Below are 23,620 nucleotides of genomic sequence, written 5' to 3'. Positions count from 1 at the left end.
CAGTAAGAGAAATAACTTTGGCAGAATTTTGAGAACTGTTCTTTAATACATTTGGATAACTTCATGCAATGCGTATTCCAATGCTAAGAAGGGATTGTTGCACACATTTGTGACTGTTCCGAGTAGATACTTTTAGAGTCTACCAACCCAAGATTGGCATTAACCCTTTTTTCTCCCAAGCAGGAGATGAGCAGTGACATCAGGTTGGTTTACACCAGGTGAAAAAAGGAGCTAGTGTCACAGCCAAAGTGTAATTATTAATAATCCCAGATTCTCATACATATAATTGGCGCACAGCTTTTTCTTGTTCAGTCTTTATTGCTGGGGAAAATCATTTAGGGAATACTTATCTTCCCTGATTGTATTTGGGTATCATGTCAGATTATAAAAATTTAAACTCCTCTTCAGGAATTATGATGTATTTCTCTGTTCAGCCATCAGCACAGGAATGGTGGAGTTTTAAACTGACAATATTGGACAGAATCACAGCGCTAAAGAGAGGTTTGAGGGATGTCACCCTTCACTGGTATTTTCTAATAGGTCTGTTTTAAATGCGTAACTCTTTTTTGAAGAGTTACTAATGAAATACAGGTGTGGAGGCCAGATTGTGACCTTACTCTCCTGCTGAGCTCATGACATTCAGAGGAATCGGGACCGGTTTGCATTGCTATGTTTCCAGTTTTGAATTTGTATCAGAAAAGCTACTTATGAGTCAAACCACTTTATGTAACAAAACAAAACCTTTCTGAAACAAAACCTGCTTTGTGCTAAAAAACCTTTTTGTTTGCTTGTTTTTGTAAAATCAAGTTAACATTACGTATTGTCAGGACTCTCTATTAAGGGGTGACTGAGAACAGAACATTTGGGATAACAGGTGATGTACCTGTACCAGTAGTTTTAAATGTGAAGTATATTTTATTATTAGAAAGAGAGAAGCCTGGAGGAGTTAAAATACTGGTTATTTTAAAATGATCACATACTCATGGTTTGAAACCTCTGCACGCTGAGGATTTTCAAAAAGAAATGGTTCGTGGAGTTTTATTTTCTTGTTAATGCACCAGGAATTTATGTGTATTCTGCCAGTTAGCATTAACAGGGGATACCCAAATAAATCTCCTCTTGCATTGAGGGGATCCCATGGAGTATAAACCACCAATGGCATTTTTGTACAAGTGGAAATGCAAAAATGTCTCTTTACAGACCCGAACATTTAAAGTGAGAATGCTGCATTAAGTGTTTATGGTGCATAGCCAGTAATGCGATTTAAGGTACAGTTTTCCCATGATCCAAAAAAGTGGTGACATGTAGCAATTTTTACTGTTATTATTCCAAGTGTAAGTAAATATAATATTAAATATGCAAGAAATCACCACTAGTCATTTATGAAATTATCTAGATGCAAATTAGAATAGTAGGTACTTACTGGATTTTAAGGACGAGTACATAACTTTTCCGAGTAAATGAAATGAAGCAATTTTATAGTCTCCTTAAGGCTGATATAAGCCACTGGAAACAGAGAAAACTTGTCCTCGGTCATACTTTGTGCAAATATATATATGAAGTATCGTCTCCTAAATATGAATGAGTAACATAGTGTAGTGCTTGATAAGATGACGAACGTAAAGATGTCCAAGAACAGCTAAGTCTGAGCGAAAAAGGTAACCTTATTACTTATAACAGTGTTAGAGGCAAAAATACAATTTGGGTCGTCTTTGGGTTTTTAAAGCAACAGGAGTTTCTAATGTTCTGCTCAACACTTGTGCAAAAAGGGACTCCGTAGGTGTGGCAAGTGTCCATATCTAACCCAAACTCTTCTCTGCTTCCCTGCCAAGCCTCTCGGTGCGCGGTGCCTTGGATGTCGTATTCTTCGCCGTGCTGAGGACCTTCCCATTTCCCAACTGTAGCATGCCTTCTGCTGCCAGAACTGTAACTTTGGCGTAAGCCGTTGTAGCGGTGCTATTCCTCTGTGGCCCCTATGGCAGGATCCTTTCCCTTGTTTCATGCTGCTGTTCTCGTGGCCTTGCACCTGCAAACACTGCTTTTACTGCCGATTCTCATGGGAAGCAATTGCCACTCCTGTGAGAATCATCCCTCCTTTCCCCACCTTTTCTTATTCCTTATTTTATGAGCTTTAGTTTGGAATAGAGGAGGACCAAAACTTGGTACAGAATACAGAAAATAATAGGTATTTGAACATCTGTCCAGTATTACCTATGCACAAAAGCTGAGTAACCGCTAAGTATGCAACACCTGTGTCAACATGCACATTAAGGATGCTTCAGTCCCACTAAAAGCATCATAAATGGCTACTACCAACAGAGTTTGAGGGGATCCTGATGAAAAGCATATGGTGCTGGGGGAAATCATGGCCGTGTTCATCATCCCGACTCTGCTCTGTAGCGTGTAGCCTGAGGAAGGTATGGTCCAGGGAGTTCATTGCTGCCCTTCCCTGCTCACCACCGGGGAGACTTTTCCAATTCCTTTTCTTTTTTCACTTCCTCCTTCTCTCTCTTCCTCACCCCCATTTGTATCCTCAGGTAACTTTGAAGTCTTTGAACTTTGAATATATGCCATGAGGTATGGACCCTGCTGTGTGCCTATCCGAACATCTTTAACGCAACGTTGTTTTCCCTCTATACGTGAGAACAAAGATGTACACAGCAGCTTTAAGAAACAGACATCTGTTATTTATGCAGCTGTAAGCTGGAGGCTCAGGCTAATTTCAGGACCTGCTGTCTTGGGCGTGCCTGGGCATATAATGGGTGTGTTTACATGATGTGGTGCAGTCCTATGCAGGGGTCCTGAGAAGTATTTTTGCTACAGGCTTGCTCAGGTATTTCAGTTTTATCGCCATGACGCTGTTGAGAACACAGCCTGGGGAAAGCTCGGCGCTTGCACAGCCGCATGCCTTCTGGTACCCAGGTTAACCCAGGTTTCTCCACTTTGGCCTGGGCTGTGGACATTAACAGTAGTATCACAAGTTCTCCCTTCTAAGGTCTTGTAGTTTAAATAGAAATGATGGTAAGTATTCCACATGAAACATTATTCCAAAGCAGATAAACAGTGAAGCAAGAGCCCAGCTCTCTCAAATCCCATGCCTATGTTCAGCCTACTGGTCTACACTGCTGCAACTTACGTGTGCTGAAATACTTGACATCCAGCCACGGATTTACATAGAGTTCAGTTCTGTGCTTGGGAACTTTTCATCCTGTTGCATAGAAATCTGTCCATAAAGAAGCTATGATGTTACTGTATAAGCATTAGTACAGTTAATCTGTTGGATGTTTGGCTGGAGTTAAATCACTAGTTCAGCTAAAATGACTGTATTTTTTCCTGGCTTAATTAAAAGCACATAATGCAGGCCCGCTAGTTTCCCTACAGTGAAATTCCTCTCAGTTTGATCTCTCTGATTTGGGGACTACTTATCCTAGTTCCAGATTTCTGTATGCCTTCAAACTACATTTAGAGCTAAATATAGAACCGGGTCATGATCAGGCTTGGATAGTCTTTAACAACGTTTTCAAAAAGGTTTTTCAGAAGGTTGGAATGGTCAGGTGTAGCTCGATAATTCTGCTTTTTCTTCTGAGATGAATAAAGCTAGCTCTTAAAAAATCTGACGCAATCTAATCTTTTGATGTCCCTTAACTCCAAAGAAAATGGAATCTTTCCGGAGGGAGGTCCAAAGGAACTCCAGAAAGAATTTGGAAGAGCTTTGAAAACGATAACCAGCTGGTTGTGAAGCAGCAGGCTGCTACTACAGAAAGTGCTGCAAAGCTAATAATAGCCTGCAAAGAGTGGCCAGCTCTCTTATGCTTTCACAATACCTCAGTATATACCCTTCATCCGATAAGTATTTCAGCTCAGAGACCACCTGTGTAAATCATCCTTTTCAAGAACGTCAGGTATAGAGGCATACCACGTAACACGTGTTCTTCACGCTAAGTAATCCGAACTACCCTATCTTTAGTTGACTGGCTTCTGACACATGACATATCAGATCACATTACTCTTGTTCAAACAAGAACACTGTATATACGCGCAGAAAATCACTTCTCTCTTTTCTCTAAAAGATGGAAAGCTATATAGCTTATAAAACAACAGTTTGAGTGTGCCTATAAAATTATATGCTTTACTTCAAATGTCTACTCTGGTGGTACCTGGGCTCAGGCGGGACACAGACATATGGGAAGACTTGTACACCTCAGAGCTTTACATCGATGCCAAACAATTCAGTCTTTGACGCATTACCCATGTTAAATAGTTTACTGCTAAACATTATTCCATAGACTGGCTCGTCCAGCCTCAGGGAGACTTGAGGGTGTGCGTACTCTGTGTAACATTAACGCCATGCAGACAGAGAGGGCTGTCCTCAGTTAGGTCAGAAGCCTGTATGATATAGATATTATTAGGTCTTGCTTATCCAATCAGGAATACCGACAAATATTCGGGAAGGGTGGAACTGCTTCCATTTTTAATTAGTCCTACTTATAAACTTAGCTCAGTTTCCTTGCACAGTGCTCAGCTGTATCGCGTGGCCCAATGTACCTGTGCTGTCCGTGCACGTTGCTTTGCCCAACCCAATAAATACAAAGGAAAGCCCAGAGCAATAGATACAAGTGGAGCTGGATTTACTATGTGTCTTTCTAACGCTTCGCGTCACTTCATTTCCCTGGTCGCACTGACACCTCCCACTCTGTACCGACGTGTGCGGGAGCACCTGGCCTGTGGCTCTGCTGAAGGGGTGCGTTGGTCATGTAACGCAAGTAGTGGAAGGCTACCCTGGGAAGCCCAGGGAACGCTTGTCCTCACAGACGAGCCAGTCAGCGGGATGCAGGTGTTCTTTTGGACTGCATACATCACCCCTAACATGAATTTTGGGCTGTCCTCTGCAGACGATGCCGCAGTTTAGGAACTAGTGATATGAGGTGATGAGTTAACGGAAATGAACCTCTCTTGCCCGATCCCAACCAGGGTCCCATCCCACCTCCATCCCCCAGCAACAGGAGGGGACGAGAGAACAATCTAATACAATTTACAATGATACACTCATTACAATGTTATGCTATACAAGAGCTTTGAGTGACAGGCAGTGAGCTTATGAACAGGGGCCAGAAGTCTTGGCTTCGACATCTCAGCTCTTCTACTATATAAAGAGTGCCACACTCCAGGTAAGAAAACCCACATTTTCTGTTCGTTGCTGGAATATAAATTGGAAGAGCTGCTAGGCCAAGCGCTTGAAAACTAAGCAGGTATTTTGACAAATTTAAGCCGTGAGGAGAAAAGGTTTCCTGATGTGACCGCTCAACACTGAGAAAATGTGAGCAGACTAGCACAGATTGTAAAATGCTTTGAAATAAGCAACTGAATATTAAGTGGATGAGGAACTAAAGAGACGAAAGAGAAGAAAAAATTAGAATGAGCAACTGAATAATAAGTGGATAAAGAATAAAAGAGATTTAAGGAAAAAAAAGTGTGAACACAAGCAAAAAGAGGGGACTTTGTGACCTAGAGAGCACAGGAGGGGGAGCAAGAACTGGTTTCTCACAGAGTCCACCAGCCTGAAAAGAGAGTTCTGCCCTAATTGCAAACCAAGGTACCCAGATTTTGATACCTAAATCTAAATGTCATTGCTAAAATCAGTGGTCTGATTTCAGTATCGCTAGAGGCCTTAGCGGTCCCCGTGGCTGCAGCGCTGCAGGCAGCCACCCGCGTAGTGTCAGAGGCTGCAAAGGGGGGTGGGAGGGCCGCGCTGGCTTTTGCGGCGCTTAAATTCGCTGCTTTGTTCATCCAATTGGAAACAACGGGTCCTCTGTTGCGGGACAGTAGCAGTCACGATAAACATTCTGTAATCTGTCCCACCGTGCTTATATGTAATTCAGCTCCTGGTTTTAGAAATACTGATGGTTTGACTTGACATACTTATTTGTTCTTATTATTTATTGGTTTCCTCTCTGAGTTACATTTGTTGGTTTCTGTCAATCAGAGAAAACAAGGATGGAAATCTAAAATATTTTTTGTGATACAAAGAGGCAGCGAATGTTTGAGGTGAGGCAAACGGAATGCTTGTATTAACACGTTGCTTATACTTCTCCTGAACTCTGGAATTCCTGCTTCTGGATTTTGCTCTCCTCTCCAAACGCCTTCCCGGTTTGCCTTGCATCAGGCAATACTGTGTCATAACCAACACCATCACTCTTTAAACAAGTGACAGGCTTTGAGGTCTTCAGCCAGTTATCTCAAGTTTCTGATCGGTGAAAATCGTCTTTCTTGTGTACACAAGACACAGGGGTTCTTCCAGGAGAACAGAAACGTGTTTGAGATGTGCTGCGGCCGGACTCTGCGGGAGCTCAGGGCAGCGGCCGCTGTCGGCGGCTCGCGGGGCACCTCGCCCCCTGCGCGCTGTGGGATCAGCCCCTCGTCTTCTCGGTGTCGGCTTCGCGCCTGCTGTGCGCGTGCACAGAGGTACAGGCGCGTATATACACGGCTCTGTGGCTGGTAGTGCTGGGTGAGTTTGGAAACCAGTAGAGCTGGTTGTTTGAAGGGAAGCAGAAGGACGCAGTGCGATTTGACGGCTGAAGCGGAAGCCGACCGGTTGGGACACGAACACGAAGATTGCTTGGTTAACTTTAAAAGGCCTCCTGCTTCCAAACGCTTTACCCTTTCATTTGAAAGGCAAAATAGTCAGACCTCATTTTTACAATATGGTATCTGTAAAAATAAGGCAGATTTTTTAGAGATATTAATTACCCTTGACATCCCTCACTATTGCTTTAGAATAGTTAAAAATGACCAGTGTAAGGGTCACTAATCTTGTTTTCCAGAATAGTAAAAGTGCTTTTGCATATGTGTCTTGTATGAATTGTATTGTCAGTCTTACTAGGGAATTAAAACACAGAGGGAAATATATTCAGTCACTGTACAAATGCTCCAGCAGGAGGAAGACAGAACTTGTTTTAAGACACTTTTGTTCATTTCTCCAGTCAAAAATATGAGACAAAATATCTATTTTCTCATGAAATTGAACTTAGGTTTGCCACACCTATATCCTCTATATTTACAAATAAGCCAGAAGAAATACCTGACAGATATAAGTGGCAGGAAGCCAGACAGGAATGACGCTGCAAAAGGAAGAAGCGCTAGGATTAAGCAGCTGTAATGATAGCACTATTTGCCTTGTTCTGCCAGGGTCCTTAATGAAAACAAAATGCTTTTTCCCGTGGTCCCTCATTGTCATTGCATGCACACATACATGTGCCGCAGGTAAGCAGTGCAAAGGTAGCGCAGAGCCCGTTTCCTCCCAGTCCAATCTTTAATTGTGAGTAATGAAGAATATAAAATAGTGTGCGTGTAAAAATAGGAAGCATCTTTATATATTTCCCATGGAAAGCAAAATCAGAGTCATATGTATGTGCTTCTATAGTGTAGCTTCAATGTCTTCTCTTTCTTTGAGAAGCAGCCCCACTGCAGCAAAGTTTTTTACCAGCCTGGAATGTACTCTGGCAGCAAAAGCTTAAAGAAACACTTCTGGACTTGCTTTTGATATGCCGTCATCTGGGAAACCATGTAGATAGAATAAAATGAGGACCAGGAAGAATATAATGTGTCTGAAGAGCTGCTTGGAAGCAGATATGGAGGGGAACTTACCAAACTGGAGGAGTTCCTTAAAGATCTGTGTTGGAGTGGTCCAAAGGAGTAATAAAATAGCGTGGTGATGAAATTGCCGGACGGGGGTGGGGGGAAGGCAAGCTGGAAGGCATCATTAGCATATTCCACATGAAAATTATTATGGAATTATTTTGTTTAGTGAAATTATAGGAAGAATGGTAAATTTAATAACAGTAGTTATCAATGCACATTCAAGGCTTAATCACAAGCTCTTCAACTGTGCGACAAACAGTTGTACAAACTGAAGGCTCTCGTCGTTTGATGATGAGTAGAGTACCCACAAGGACGTTTATGCATCCCAGATGACTGGGAGCCGTGAGTGTGTCAAGAGCACGAGCAAACCCACCGCGACCTCCTTGTGCGTCAGACGGTCTGTTTTGAGCAGGTGTACGGAACTGAATCGATCAGTGTTCAAAGCACCGTTAAGTTCTTGCCTGAAATACTGTGTATAATTCTGGAAAACCGAATTCAGACTAGAGCGGCGAGGAGCTGTGCTATCTAACAGTGACTGCAGGAATGCCGGCAGCTAACGTGGAGCGGCAGCTCCATAAAGAGCTGATGCCCCCAGAGCACAGCAGAGCCGTGCAGCCTCACCAGCTCGGTCCTGGAAGCCGTGCGGTGCCCTAACAGGAGCTGTGCCCGTTCTAATTAGCTTTGGCTCTCTGCAGGTGTATTAACTTGCAGAACTATTGAAGTTAAGGGTCAATGTTGGTACAAGAACAAATAAGTATTAAACTGGAGGTAAATAATTCGAGGCTGGAAACGAGAGGGCTGTTTCTAGCCGTGAGAACTGACATCTGAAATTCTGAGGAAAATCTCACCACCAGGAGCTGAGAGACGACGGTCTATGCTGTTCATTGATGGATTTGATATATTTAAGGAAGCAACTACATCCAATACTTACCAGCAGTGTAGGGGACTGAATCAAAGGCTGCAGGTCCTTTCCCAGTCATCTTGTAGTGGAACTTATTTCCTAGATACTGATGTTATGCTTCCACTTTTTTTTTTTCTTCACTCTACTTGAGAGTTTTTAATAAGTTTTGATTAAACTAGCACCAAATTCTCTTTCTGTCTATGCATTCCATAGCATCCACACAACACGACTATTGACACAGGTTGCTGAAGTAATATGCATAATACCCCTGCCTTCTTGCACATCTCCGTGGCGTTTGCTTTCAATGTAATGATAAAGTGAAGCCTGGTCTTTCCTGCTGCCCTGCTCTGGGCAACAAGGAAATGCTTTGTTTTCTACTGATGAAAAAAATTTACCTTTAATGTACATTATTGTCTGTAAAACCAGGACCACGCTGCATGGAAGGTCTCACACTCCAGTGTTTCTAGCGGAGTATTAGTTCTCATGTAATGTTTGACAGTATGAAATACTCAAATCCAGTCATAGGATAGGCTTCCAGACAGGTTAAACAGATATAAATGTAACGCTGTAACTTACTCTTTAAATTGTAGTGGAAAGTCAAGATGTTGTTAAGTAGCACGTTAACTAGCCGGATTTGTTTCAAAAAGCAGCTTCTGATAGATTCTTGTGATGAGGTGGAGCGTTCTGGTGTGGGGGTGACCGAAGGATTCCCCGCTTTTCCGTTTGCTGTAGCAGAGGTTCCCTTACCCCAGAGCCCAGCCCACGCCCTGTACTCTGTGGGATGGCTTCTGCAGTTCTGGCCTCTGCACGGAGCGAGCGGCAAGCGAGCGGTAAGCGAGCGGCGTGCCCTGTCAGATGCCACCTCTCTTCTGGTGCTCCTCAGAGACACCCAGCTCCGGTCAATGCTTTACCTAAAGAGGGCTAAGTAAAAAGAACTATTTTGTGTTGCATTAATATTAATGAATGGCTCGGTGTTGCATTAAGCAGTGACTCCTCGGGCAATGCATCTTTGTTTCCGTTGCTTTCTGTTGTAGTTTTGGTTAACGTTGCTTATCTGCTGGTGCAGTGCTCTCTCACCTTTCAGGATCGAATCTGTTGTGCCTATTAAACATCCCTTGATGCAGTTTTGTGTGTCATAAAGGCCCTTGAAACTGAATTTAATGTACTTGAGAATAATCTCGATTCTTTCAACCCCCTTGTGTGCAATTTGAGGAAACAATGGTATCTGTTAAAAATTTAGAGGAGAAAAGCAGTGGATTTACAGTCCCTGGGAGAAGGTTGTAAACTCTTACTGGGGTGCTTATAAAAGGACATTACCACGTTTGAAAAGCAGAAGCGGTGGAAAACAACCTTCAGAGCTGTAACCTTCAGGGCTGCTTTTTCTCCTTGAGGAAACCAGTTTTCTGTAAACCGTATTTTTTTTTTTTCTATGCAAGAAAGTTATTTTTCTTTCTTGTTTCTCTTTTTAAAATTATCATTTCAGATATGGCAGTGGTGCAGTAGAGCAGGCACTAATAGCTTTGCAAATAGTAATGCTAACCCTGCACTGATTGGCACCCAGTGATACCAGGTTTTTGATAGATATAGAGAGAGAACTAAAAAAACTTTTAATAGCATATAAATGCTTTATGGGTTTAGGCTAGGGTAGTTCAATGTGTGTGAGCCTCAGCTAAGTGTGCCATGGCTGAAAGGCAGCATAATTGCATTGCATACCCTGCTGTAAGAGAAATTAATTGTCAATCTCAAGCTAGTTTTTGCTGGTCTTGCTTCCGTGTTACAAAAGGTGAAACCCTCCTATTTCCCACTTTTTTTTTTTGGTGACATTAGAAGAAAAACTAAGCAGGAATGAGGCATGAAGACTGAGCCACCCAGTGATGAGGCTTGTTCAAGCTGTGAGTGTGCTGGTAATGAGGCCCAAATTGGGTAGGAAAGAGGGGCAGATATCCCTGCTCTAGCAAGCAGGGATATATTATCTATACTATATAGAGGGAACTGCTAATAATAGTGATATTCGTACAAAATGGATTCCTATGAAGGAAAGAAACACCAGAGTCGTGCCTGTTTCTGAAGAATATTAGTAGCCATTACTCTCCCTTTTACCTGGGCACCTTAAGCATCCACTTCTAAGCACTCATCTCATCACGGTTATGAGGTATTTTATGCTTTGTTCCCAGAAGATATCAGAAAGCTATCTGACAGATTATCTTTGAGGATCGTGCTAAGGATAGTCAGGTGTAATTGCAATTCCTCCCTGTTTACAGTATTAAGAAAGAGAGGAAAATAGTTGTAGCTTCAAAACTGTTAGCAACGTGTATAGCTGCCTGTGGTTCCAGCTTAGAAACCAAAAGGCACCCTGTGAAAAACAGGTAAACCAAAAAATCCCTTTACTGTGCTGTAAAATGGTTGTAAATAACCCGAACTGTGTGTAGAATTATTAACTGAACAATAAAGAATACAAACGTTTGCCAGTAAAAAGTTAAGCTTCGTTTTGCTCACCACTATACGGCCAAAGAGTAACGGGTGGCTGCCCAGATAGCTCACTGTCTGCGTGATACGGCGTCGTTACATTATTTGACTAAATCAGTTAACATGATAACGTAAAGGATCCTCATTAATACCTGTCTATCGTATTTAGGAAGAATCCTGAGATTTGAAAATTTTATGCACGAGCCAGAAAAGGATTGTACTCAGACCAGTAATTAAAATATCTCTTCAGTTCTGATGGTCTAATATTGAAACTCCAGCTGTGTGAGAGGCTTGTATCACTTTGTATCTCTGGCTTGAAAGAGCTGAAGATTTTTTATGTTCAAAAAATAATAGGCTATCCCTGAGGAGGCCCATTAGGTATCTTTCTTCTGTATGGTTTTCCCCTAGTGCCTCAGTTCCTTATAATCTTCAATTCTGTAAAAGTTAATATTGTCTATTAGTTTAATTTGCACTAGATAAATGGTGATTCTTTTATAAACCATTTAAAGCAAAGCCATCCAAGTGTAACGGAAGGTGGTATATCTTGGAAATACTTGAAGTTAACAACCCATTCTTTAGCTGAAATGAAATGTCCTTTATTGACGCTCACCGCTGTTTATGTTTGTCAGTCAATTCTTATTACAAATATAGTCTACTTATGAGCAGAGAAAATATAAATATTTGACCATCAGTAAATGCCTTGTGATTAATATTGCAATAAACATTTTGATAGGGAGGATTTACTGTGCTACAATTATGAATTAGCAATACTTTTTTCAAGAGAATTGACCCCTTTTTTACTTTGAATTGTTTGCGTAAGGATTTTTTAATTATTTGTTCTATACCTCAACCACCTTTTCTTGCTTTCTAATTCTATATGATCCCTGATCGTCTGTGCATTTCTTTTTACTCACAGATTAAGGTCTTGTACTACATTTATGAAAATGCTTGTGAAATGTCCCCTAGAAATGTATTTAAGCTACTTTAGCTGTTTCTTTTTCTCTGTTTGACAACTGGGAATTTTAGGGGAGATTTCATAAATATAAATACATTTTGACAGAACTCTCGCACATATTGACACATTTAAGCGATCGGCCTTCCAAAAATGGATTAATTGCTATTAGGAGATGCTGTTGTTCGGGTGTGTGCGGGAGTGTTTCTGACCGAAGTACAACTTGGCCTGGCTGGTCTAAATATTTTTAGACACAGGTACTATACTGACAAATAGAAACACATTTAGAGCAAAAAAATCCATCCTGAGATTGGGTGGGTGCAAATTTAGGCAGCTTCTGTTGCATCGTCAAACACGTGGCACTGTCTGAAGAGTAACATAGAGGTAGCCCAGGTCAGACTCCTCCTTTCTACCAAGTAAAAGTATCTATCTGGATGAAAAGCTCTCCATAAACATCAGATTTGGTTTGATTTTGGCAATGAACTAAACGGAGAACTTCCAAATCGCAGATGATATACTTCTGCGGTAAGAGGTTTTGTGGTTCACTGTTCTTGTTTAGAGGGAAGAAATAGCCCACTTCTGGGAAGCCGTGGGCAATATAGGACAGGTCAAAGGGAGTGGAAAGGTGCGATAATTTCTCTGCTGGCGCTATAGCGGTATAGCTGGGGTGGCTGTAGTTGTTGCTCTAAGGCCAGGACTGGCCTTGCCTTTTCCTGCGTGCACACAGAGCTGGCTCAGGAAAAAAAGTACCTTCTGCTTTCTTCATCTGTGGCATCTTCTGAAGCAAGGAGTCCGTAATATTTTCTATACTATAATTTTTATCAACCCAGAGATTTTCAAACTATAGGAATCTGTAGGCTGAGACCTTTAGCTTTTATGTTCACGAAAGCTATTTAAAATAAACATAGCTTTTGTATTCCTCGTGCTCTTACCTAGTAGAAGCTGTATCTTACTTTTAGGGAAGATGCTACTGATTTTCAGACCACTTTTACCAAAGATACGAGGTACACATTGATTTTCCTCTCTGGATTAGCATGAGTAATTCCATATGCCCTGCATTTATGCAATAGCTGTGAGAGGCACGGTATCCCAGGGAATACTCATCAGTGTGCGCTAGAAACGCCGTACACTGAACTGGAGTAATAACAACAAGGTGAGTTCTAATAGGCATTGTACCTATCAAATTCTACGTGACCACTAAGGCATTATGACATAGAAAAGCTGAAAATTAAATTTATCAGTAGTATATCTCTTTTTAGACAGAAAAATTGGCATTTTTGCCTGCTGTTTTGCTTTTGTTGTATGATGTAGAGGCTCTTTATTAAGGAAAAATGTATTACCATGCACTCAAGTATCCCTCTTGAGAGAAACAGCTGAAGCTTGACATACGTGTTCTTGAAACATGGTCATACCAAGTAAACATCTCCGCTGGCATACCTGCAACACTTACAGTTGCCACAAATAACGCCAGTTTTCAGTGGTATCTCCATTCCAAGCATGTTTCATACATAAAGAAGAATCAGTTTGGTTGTAAAGATGCCTGAATCTCAACACAAATGTACTGTTGAAGTGGTTACTCCAGGTAACCATGGCCTGAGCCATTTTATGTATTTATATCTCTTATTTTCAGACAAAAAGCAAATAGCTTTTTTTGGCAGATCTTCTCAACCAGTCCACACTCTCTAGCTGTATTTATCTGAGATGGACTCAAGGCAGGGCATGGACCTGGACACCTGGCCTGCAGCGGTGGGCAGGATCTGGGTCACGTAAACGGTCTTCAGCTTCGCTATAAAGTGAACCGAGCGAAAGTCCGGGATCTGAGCTCATTATAATTTTGTGATACTTGAAATTAAGGAGGTTTATATTGCGCCTTTAAATTATGACTCGTAATCTTTTATTTCTGTAGTGTTCTTTTAATTAAAGATCTGGATCTTTCACAACAGGGGTATGGTATCCCTTATATGAAAATACTGCTTGAGTGGCTTCCTGTAATAAGACTCATCTGGAAATACGTATCGTGATCGATTCCCCTAAACCGCAGTATTACCCACACTTAAGAGAGATGTGACTAAACAGTTGTATTTGAACAGTTGAAGACACAAACACGAGTAGATATTTTGTAGTGGAAAACAATCACAATGCCCCCATGTGTTTTCATTTATAGCTTTTTTATATTAAAAGCTGAACTAATTGTAATCTATGCTACTTTTGTCTCTGTGCCATTTATATGTGATAAGTATTGGTACCATCATTTTCTCAGGAGAAACTTGAATAAATGGCTCTTCATTAACATTCTGGGGAAAGGATACGGGTTTCCTCAGCTGCTCTTTTTATCCTGTGGTTTCTCACCTCTCTGAAGGTACAGTCAGGGGGACGTTCAGCAGGTGTGACCAACGCAGGCACACAGGGCCCTGGATCCCAAGGGGGACCCTGGATCCCAAAGCGGGATGCTGGCAGGCCTTTCTCATCTCCCCTCACTGACGAGGTGACCTTACTTGCATCAGAGCACAGCGACCATTGTCAGGGCCTTTTCCATCAAAAATTGTCTACCTTGTAAAGCGTAGCTTCTATATTTTTGGCCTTTCAAAAGTGTATTCTCCTCTATCTGTACAGACCAATAAAGTAATACAAGCTAACTAGAATTGTAATCTCCCTTCGCCTCAGGAAAAATAAGGTTCTATTGACAATCTCCAGAACTGTGTTGTTCTTTTCATAACCCTGAGGAGATTTAGGATATTTCTTCCTTACTGCTGACTCCTTGAGGTACTTCACATATATCTTGCTATGCCTTCAGGCGTACCTTGACTCCCGTGGGATGTTCTGGTTCAGACCGCCCCTCAGTCCTCTCAGCTGTCCAGAGCCATTGCCTTTTCTACCTCCTTGTCATTAGTCTCTTCCAAGGTGAAGTGTCAACCGCTCTGACTTGTGGTTGGTTATTCTAAATGCTTTTTCTTCTTTTAGTCATTTTCATTGCTGCTGTATTATGTCTCTCCAGGGAACACCTGATGCTTTGGGCACAGCGCTTTGCATGTGAATGAGACTATTCTGCTCTGTATGAATGTTTGTAATGTGTTTGCTACCTCAGGATCTGAGCGCTTCCCAGTAGTACATTAAGTAACCAAATCTGTCACAGGTTATTTGCTTCCGTATCCTCTCCTCAGACCTGCAGCGGAATACTTTCCTTTGGTACCATTTATGTGGGACCTATTTATTTGTGCTACAGAGAGAGATATGAAAGAACTGTGTAGAAGTGTTGAGTTCTTGGTTCCCAGGGATATTCATCCCAAACTCAATTCCCAAATAAATAGGAGTTGCCTAGCTTTCACAAAGGCAGACCTGTTAGGTTTTTAGTAAGAATCTAATAATTACTACTACTGCTGATATAGAAATACACCTTTTGGCTGCTCAGAGACTGTTTTTAACCATGAAATTCACAGTATTTCACTGGCGAACCTTAAGGAAAATAAAAATTCTAACTTGCTCTCTAGCAATATGTCTAGAAAGGTTTCCTGGAATGTCCAATCTGATTTCTGTTATAGATAATGTAGTCATTATATTGCTAAGAAAGAGGGATAAGTTTTGTTTCTTAATAGAGATTTCTCTTTTCTTGACTTCTCTAATAAATTTAGTAGTGGTTATCTTTTGTAAATGCAATTACATATACAGGTTGCAGCTTTTTTGCTTTTGTACTGTATTGGCTTCATCACTGTCATATATTTATGTACAGTGGTACTGTCAAATGTGACATACTTGAAATGTGAAATACCTATAATGAAAACACAGATGAATACTAGATAAGCTAAAATAATTTTTTTTTAATGAACAGGATGTGTGATTTGTTTTACAGATTTTTCAGGTAAAAAATTATGGGGGAACTAAACCATTCATAGCTCTCAGAGAATTGAGTCAGAACTGGGTTTGCATTTGTTATCAGATAAGGGCTGTTGATGGTATCGTCCTTCTCCATCCCCTGAATAGTGAACACCGAGGCTCTTCCTGCTCAGAAAGGCTTATTACTGTTAGATTGGCTTCTAAACCAAGCTAATACAGGTCACAAAGTGTGGTAAATTGGCAGCTGCTCTAACTGATGAAAAAAATAATTGCAGTGTGAGGCAGGAGAAGTTCTAAAGTAATTTTTCCTTAGCAGAAAATAGGTATTATCAAATACAGAGAAAGCTATGTTAAAATAACCTTGAATTTTTGCCTTGAAGCCAAGAACAGCTGGAATTTGCGGTCATGGTAATGACTGCATCCGAACAGTTGCATAATGAAACTCCAACATCTTAAAAAGTTCCTTGTGTATCCCCCAGCCAATTCAGAGGTGTTCTTTTTCCAGGCAGGAAGCCTGGGAGTGTGGCTGGTGCTTTGTTTTGCACCCTTCAGATGGTGTCCTTGAGACCCTTCAATGCTTCGACGTGGGCCAGACCGGTAAGGCCGTGTATCTGAAACTGGCACATACCGTTTAACTTTAGGAACTCAGAATCTGGCCATTGAAATTTCAGAAGAGCTGATATTGAGATCTCATCATTAATTATGAGTATAGTCAGGAAAATGAAAAAAAAAATCAGGTCATTTTAAATATTTTTCTCAAAATCTCATGTGTAGTCAAGAAAATATGTCAGTTGACAAAATATGCAAGCTATAGTATGAAATATGAGGAGTTAGTGAGTCAATTCGTCCTGCTTTATGTCATGAAGATCAGATGCTGTTGGTGGGAAAGTAACTGTGAATAGGGTCAGAAAGGGCTAAACAAATATATCGCCAACGGGTAGAGTACCTACTATAATCTGAGGAGCAAACTTCCTTGCTTTCTTTCATCTCTGTGATTTTCAATGACCCAGTATGAATTGTAAACAGGTAGGCGATTGCTAGGCAGCAAAATCTTATTGCATGTTCTTTGCCAATTCTAGCAGTAATGCCTTTTAAAATGCCTGCAGATTGTTTTAACACAAACTTCAGTATAATTCCCTTTCTGCAAGACATAACGTTTTGCCCTAGCAGAAGGAATACTTTCAAAAACCGAGGTAAATATCTGATGCAGCTTCAGGATACAGCCTGAAGCAGAACATAATATTTGCATAAGAAATGACTGACTTATCACATAAATTTTCCTGTGTAATTTGCTAGCTTGCCTCCAAGGGACATGTAAACCTGAAAGAGAGAGAAGTCAAATGTAGAAGCGGTATTTTTGCTTCAAAAGAGCAGTCTTATCTGAGGGGTTGGGAAGGTGGATCCTACGAGGAAGGGGTTTGTCTCTCTGGGGTGCTTGGCAAATTTTGCAGGCGACTTGTGCAACTTTCTAGTTGATATATCGAAGACGGATTCCCTCTACGTTTTGCTGCAAAAGTATCATATCTTTACGTGTCTTTATGCTTCTTAGAAACTGAATTGCAACATCAAGGATATTAAAGATGACAAAAGCATTTCTGTATAGCTGAATTGCTAGGAACTGGTAATGGTTTATCAGAATATTGCGTCCTATTTTAATGTAGTGTAACAAAGAAGCTATTTTTAAAAGGAGGAAGAACTGATATACATGAGGTAAAAATGTGAATTAACTACACACAGTCATCCGAATCATTCAAGGTGTGTACAGTGAAAGCTCGAAGAAAAACAGCAACTGGCTGATGTTGAGCATGCACATAAATAGATTACATGGAGCCGAAAATACAACCCTAAATTAATACCAGCAACGGAATAAAAGTGTAAAAATGATGGGCTGGTAGAGCATGATACCAAACATCACTGCTTTAAATATTTATTTTTATAAACACTGCTGGTTCGTGGCCAGGAAAATTGGAAAGTCTCTTCCCACTCAGTATATTTTATTAATCCCACAGGGTTTTGAGAGGAACATAGTTCTATGCTATTGGTGACTTGTGGACCTGATGCGTCTCCTGCCTTTGACAGTCAGGGTTTTTTTGTGTGTAAGCCAGTGCCCATTTGAAATCAGTAAAAAAGGACCTTAAGTTCCATGGGAAGCAGATCAGATTCTTATTCATTTACCATCACAGACGTTTTTATCATTGAGTCTCATCTGCTTCTCGCAGTCAATAAACTACACACAGCACTATCTGAAATATCCCTCCTTGCTGAGGTCAAGTGTCTTCCACATGTCATGGAGTTCACAACATGAATGGCTCAGGGGTGTTTTCTGGAGAAAGGCAGTGATCATCTGGGATGTAATTTAAGGAACCTTGAGGTTACAAAACACAAAGAAGGGTTTATGTAGAAACTAATTTTAAAATTGATACTTATTAAATTCAGTGAAGCAAACCCAGGCTGCCTCCCTGATCCATTTGCCTGTGCAGTGTGCCTATTTCTTCCCATTTATCCAAACCATTGAAAGGCAGGAAGGTGCTATTTCTGTAGGATTGCCTGTAGTCATACACTGCAGAAAACTGATGCAACTGTCAGCATCTTATCTCGTGGCTATAATCTATTTGTAAGGTGCAGACTGTTTTCTCGACTTATTTGGCATTTGTGCAGAGCTCCATGCGTGAACGTTCAGACTCCGTGAATCACTTAACATGCTCCCAGTGAACGCAGTGGAGTCAGGGGGTTTACCCCAACAACTCAGAAAGGAAAATGTAGCTCTTGAAGTATCTTCAAAATGGTGTAGTCTTTGTGACTTATTAAAGTCTGGATTTGTACAGTTGCTGTGCTCAAACCACAGTGCTCCATAAAGAGAGGTTCTGTTGAAAAACTGGGAAGAGTTTTTCTGGCCGGGCTTTTGAGAACCATGCGGTGTTGGTCTCTGCTGGAAGCCGTATTTTGCATATCTTACAATAGCAGCATTTTCTGTCAATGCCAGAACTATTGTAGTCAGTCATCATTCACGGAAATGTGAAATCTTTGTAACGCCAAGCTGTAGAAGGACAATGACACCAGACTCTTTGCAATGCACGACACATGCATATCCTAAACACATGGAAATATCTGTGACTGCAGATGGCCACCTCCAGCTCCTTTTAAAGTAAGCATTTGATCATTTGCACATCGGAATGTGTTTCACTAGACTGTAATGCCGTAAGATGGTACAAATACTATTCTTTCCGCCGTTAGGTTGGCCATGAAATCTCACTGCTACCAACATATTACGAGGTGAAATGGTCCACCAAAGGACTAAGAACAGACTCCACCTTATTAAATGAGTGATAAAATTGAGCAATCTCATTACCAAAAGGAGTGGGGGGGAATCAGGTGAAGATTAAGAAGCACTGCACTAATTCAGCAGTCACAACTACCTAAGTCACAAATTCAGCTTTTGGAGGTGTTTAAGTGAAATAACGTGGTATTGCAGATGGCTGTTAATGTCAGTCTTGTCTTGTGATTAAGAGGGATATCTGCAAAATCTGAAGCAGTAGTATTATTCATAATAACCTCGAGAACATAGTTTGAATGCAGCCAAACCCAACTCGGTCTGAAACAGAAGCTTTGTTGTTCCAGGCAGCATATACAAGCAGAGTACAAAGTCAGAGTTGCGAAGATCGCACTGCTGCTGCTGCAATATATACTTCAGAGTATCAAAGCAGAACTCGCATCTGGCTGCCATGCCAAAGGTTGCTTTGCTTTGTTTCAGAAGCTTCTTTCCCTTTCCTTTGTTGCATGAGGTGCTGGCGTTGCTCACCTGGGAGACGGATCTAGCAGCTTTGTAGGGTACAGCGTTTTCATGCATTAGGATAATCCTCTGCCTGTTGTGAACAATCTGTCTGCTTTACAATGTTCGGGCAATGTAAAGAAACCAGATCATGAAAAAAACTCTGGCTTTCTGAATGTCAGCCTGCACATTTCTCTCCCGGTAGTTTTAGCTCAGGAACTCAATCTGTAGTGACAACTGGTAACGCAAAGCCAGATTTTGAAAAGCATTCTGTTGGCCGACGTGCGGATGGATAGCCAGAGGGGCCTCTGAGGATGTCTGGGCACAAGCTCCCATGGAAGCTTTGTCAGAAATAAGCTTTCGATTGTGATCTGTCAAGAATTCCTTCAAAATAAGAAATAAGCCAGAGAAGGGCCTTAAATAATGTCACAAAGAGAAAAGATCAGCTGGTTTTCTCACAGTAGAGTGCTGTGAGCCCAGCCATCGTTGGCACGGCTGTAGGCTGTCTCTATCGGCTGCTTTATCCTGGAAGAATGCTTTAATAGTGACTGTTCATCTTTTCAACATCTGCTTCTTTCAGCCTTGTCTCATCATCTCTTTCTCGCTTTCATCATTACACCATGAAAGGATTATTGTAGGTGAAAATCTTCTAGACACATCCCATTCAGATTCAGTTGAAACTCACCATTTCAGAAACATTTAAGCCTTTACTTAAAGCCTTTAAATTATTATCAGCTCTATACTGATCACTGCTAGAGACCAGCTATATGGTAAAAACCCTGCACTAGGGGAAAAATTCATAATGCCACAGCGAAGCCAGCCAGTAAACCAGATCATAAACCTGTTTCGTTCTGTAAGTGTAGAGGTTGAACTACCAACCCCTTCCATTCAAGGTGGATGAAATCGGAGGAAGTTTTTTTTCCTGTCTCTCTCTCAGAATTAGGTTGAGCCCCTGAACTTGCACTGACTTTACCCAGAGCTATGGTACTTGGCGACTGTGGAAATCCAGTCCATGCAATTCACTGTAAAGATCCCTTCAGGGAGAATAATTTGGAGTTCAGATGTGTTACCTGGGCCAATAAAGACTTGTCCACATTCAGTACACTGAAAAGAGGTGAGCCTTGGCTCACAGACACTCAGCATTCAAATGTTCAGCTAAAACTACTCACCGCTTTTAGGTGTGGAAATCAGCCTGGAGATGTTACGAGGTCACTTTGTGTATCCTGCGGATACAAGAAGTTCCTCCTAGGGGTAGCTCACTATTTCTATAACAAACAGAGAAGTGTTAGTAGCAAGCAAACTAAAACTGTAACTGTCGTTCATCTTTTGTGTTTCAATACCAGACGCGTACAAGTTTGACACAGATTTCCAGACTTCAGCTAGTAGTGTGTCCAGATTCTTTCTTTGCTGTGTCCCCTTAATAAATTAAAACAAACCAACCCAAAACACCAAACCCCAAATCCTCTTGGACTTGTGATTATATTTGGTTTCTACCTCTAGGGATTAAATAATTTATGGCAAACGGTTGCTGTGAGTATTTGGTGTGCAACGTTTGACACCAAATTTGAGTTCTGATTGCAGCTCTTCACCTGAATGAAATAGTATTTATTTTATTCTGCCTTGTTTTGCTTCCTATGTGACTTTATTCTGATTTTGCTAGTTGGGCTGAAAAAGCAAGGAAATTAGAGGGCCCTTTTTTCCATTATGGAGAGTTGGCAGGAAAAAAGGATTACTTGTTTTTTTTTTAAAAAAAAAAGGTAGTTTTCTACTTTGTAGTCCTTAAAGTCTTCTGTTGTTGAAAACACTGGTCAAAGTAGATCAGTGAGATTCCACAGGAAGACTTAATGGTTTTGTGCAAAGCTAAATTTTATCACTTTCATCTACAACAAGAAGTGTTCTTCCGAAGGTGTACAGTTTCTTTCTGTGCCAGAGCTGCAAAAAGGACTGTGGGCAGCACACTCTGTCTACCCGTGTATCATCATGCTTAGTATTTCCTGAATTTATTCATCTGTGTTTTCCTCTGTTTTACAACCTGGTTCTAAATTTTTGTGACACTGAGGAAATCCAGAAATAAGCTTTTTTTTTAGCCCTATTACAAATCTTAGCAGAATATTCAGGTGCCTTAGCACAACGTTGCACATCTTTTTAATAAATATTTTTCTTCAGTAAAATATTTGTATCTTTCCTCAGTCAAGGAAAAATGTCTATCCAAGATATTTTCTTTCAGTAGTTGTTTTCTTTTGGAGACTTGATCATCCTAGAAGTCTTTTCTAACCTTAATGATTCTATGATTATTTGAATGGACTTGCATTATTTCCATACATATCAATATTCTCCACAGATTATTAACAGTGACTCCCTCCCTAGGTAGATACACAGTAATTCGCTGACGCTCAGTAGTGCAGAAATATGCTGCTTTCTACTAAAAATTAAGCCCGAAAACCTTCCTTGCCTAGTCTCTCTGGAAGATCAAGTTGATTAATTGAGATGTGCTTAACAGAACATCTGCCCTTAACAACTGGGCTGCGAAGGGGTGCCATCTTCGTGCAGAGTACAGCTGGGTATGCTGATGCCATCTACTCCACCGGCCAGTAACAAATTTTGTAATCTAACCATTTTCCCTGGGTTAAGCGTAAGTACATTACGGTCACTGTTCTGCCTGCACAGGTTAGAGGCCCTTGTTATACCCCAAGCCTGTTAAAAACCACCTGCTTTTTCTGCTACTAATGTGCACTTTCCACACAGGTGAAGCCGCTCATCACCCAGTGTATTCTCCTGAAAGTACGTGCTCTCCTGGTCGAGGTCTCTTAGAAAACTGTAGAAGTATAGAAAACTAACAGTGGAAGAAAACTCCAGAGTGAGGTTCTCTTTTGCATATTCTAAACTGATTTTTGCTTATTTTACAGTAACCTTGTAGTTTTGGTTCATGGTTGTCCCATGATCCACTACAGATAATCCAGGTTATTATTGTCTACCTTAGCATCGAGGAAGGTCCGCCGTAGCTAAGGGTGGCAGAAGAGTTCCTCTAGCTATATGTAATACAATAAGAGAGCAGGAATATCCGGAACATGGAATAGCGGGCAGTCAGCTCGATCCCCCTGTAAACCAGGGAGCGTGTCGAAGTGCAGTCCTCTCGTGTGGGAAAAGATAGGAACACCTCATACCCACCATCTAATTATCAACAAATGAAACTGCAGGCTGTGTAAAGGCAGGCCCTTCTAACAAGCTTCAGGAAAGACTTTTACCCCACTTTTCCCATGATTTTTGCTTACGTTATTTAAGGCCACCTATTTCTGTTATTCTTTTGGTATTCACACGCGCTGTGGCAGTGATAGCAGTGCAGAAGTGGTGTGTATCACGAACATTGAAAAAGCATTTTCTACAAGAAATTACATCCTGTCCATGGCTGGCAAAATGGTATATTGGTTCTTAAGCGGGCATCAAAGGTATCTAATGATATGAACAAGAAAACCTTTACAAAGAGTTGACACAGATATAGGGAGGAAAAGGTTTCTAATAGTCATGGTAGCCTAACATGAGAAAAATACCTGTCTTCCCATTTATTGTGTATCGCAGCCTCCGATTCTCAGACCATCTAAAAAGTAATGGAGTCGTGCCACATACCTGGTATTCAAAATTTTGCTCGGCACAAGTAAAATAAGTCCAGAAGCTGATTGAAGTGGATCTGAAGTTATGCCAAGAGGGAGGTACAGCTATAAAATTGCACCTTTCAAACAGAAGACAAATAATCTAAAGAACTCAGAACCCTTTTCTCTGGAAACCTCATTTTTTTTTCAATACTTCAGTGCACAATAGTGAACAAATAAATATACCCAGTAGGACCAGAAGAAGCTGTTCTTCACAACAAAGAAAACCACAGTGCAAAAGAGGTTTGGATTGACAAGTTGAATGTTGGCACGTGGTAGATGGATTTAACACAGATGCATAGAGCACAGACTCCAGTAATATAATGAAATGAATGCATTTTTACCCAAGTTGCATCGCTTTTTGCCGCCTTCCTGTTGACTTAATACTTAGACGGAGAGCTTTAATTAAAATGGTT

The sequence above is a fragment of the Phalacrocorax aristotelis genome, chromosome 6 (genome assembly GCF_949628215.1).
Source record: "Phalacrocorax aristotelis chromosome 6, bGulAri2.1, whole genome shotgun sequence".
Classification (NCBI taxonomy): Eukaryota; Metazoa; Chordata; class Aves; order Suliformes; family Phalacrocoracidae; genus Phalacrocorax; species Phalacrocorax aristotelis.
This window is presented reverse-complemented; position numbering follows the sequence as displayed.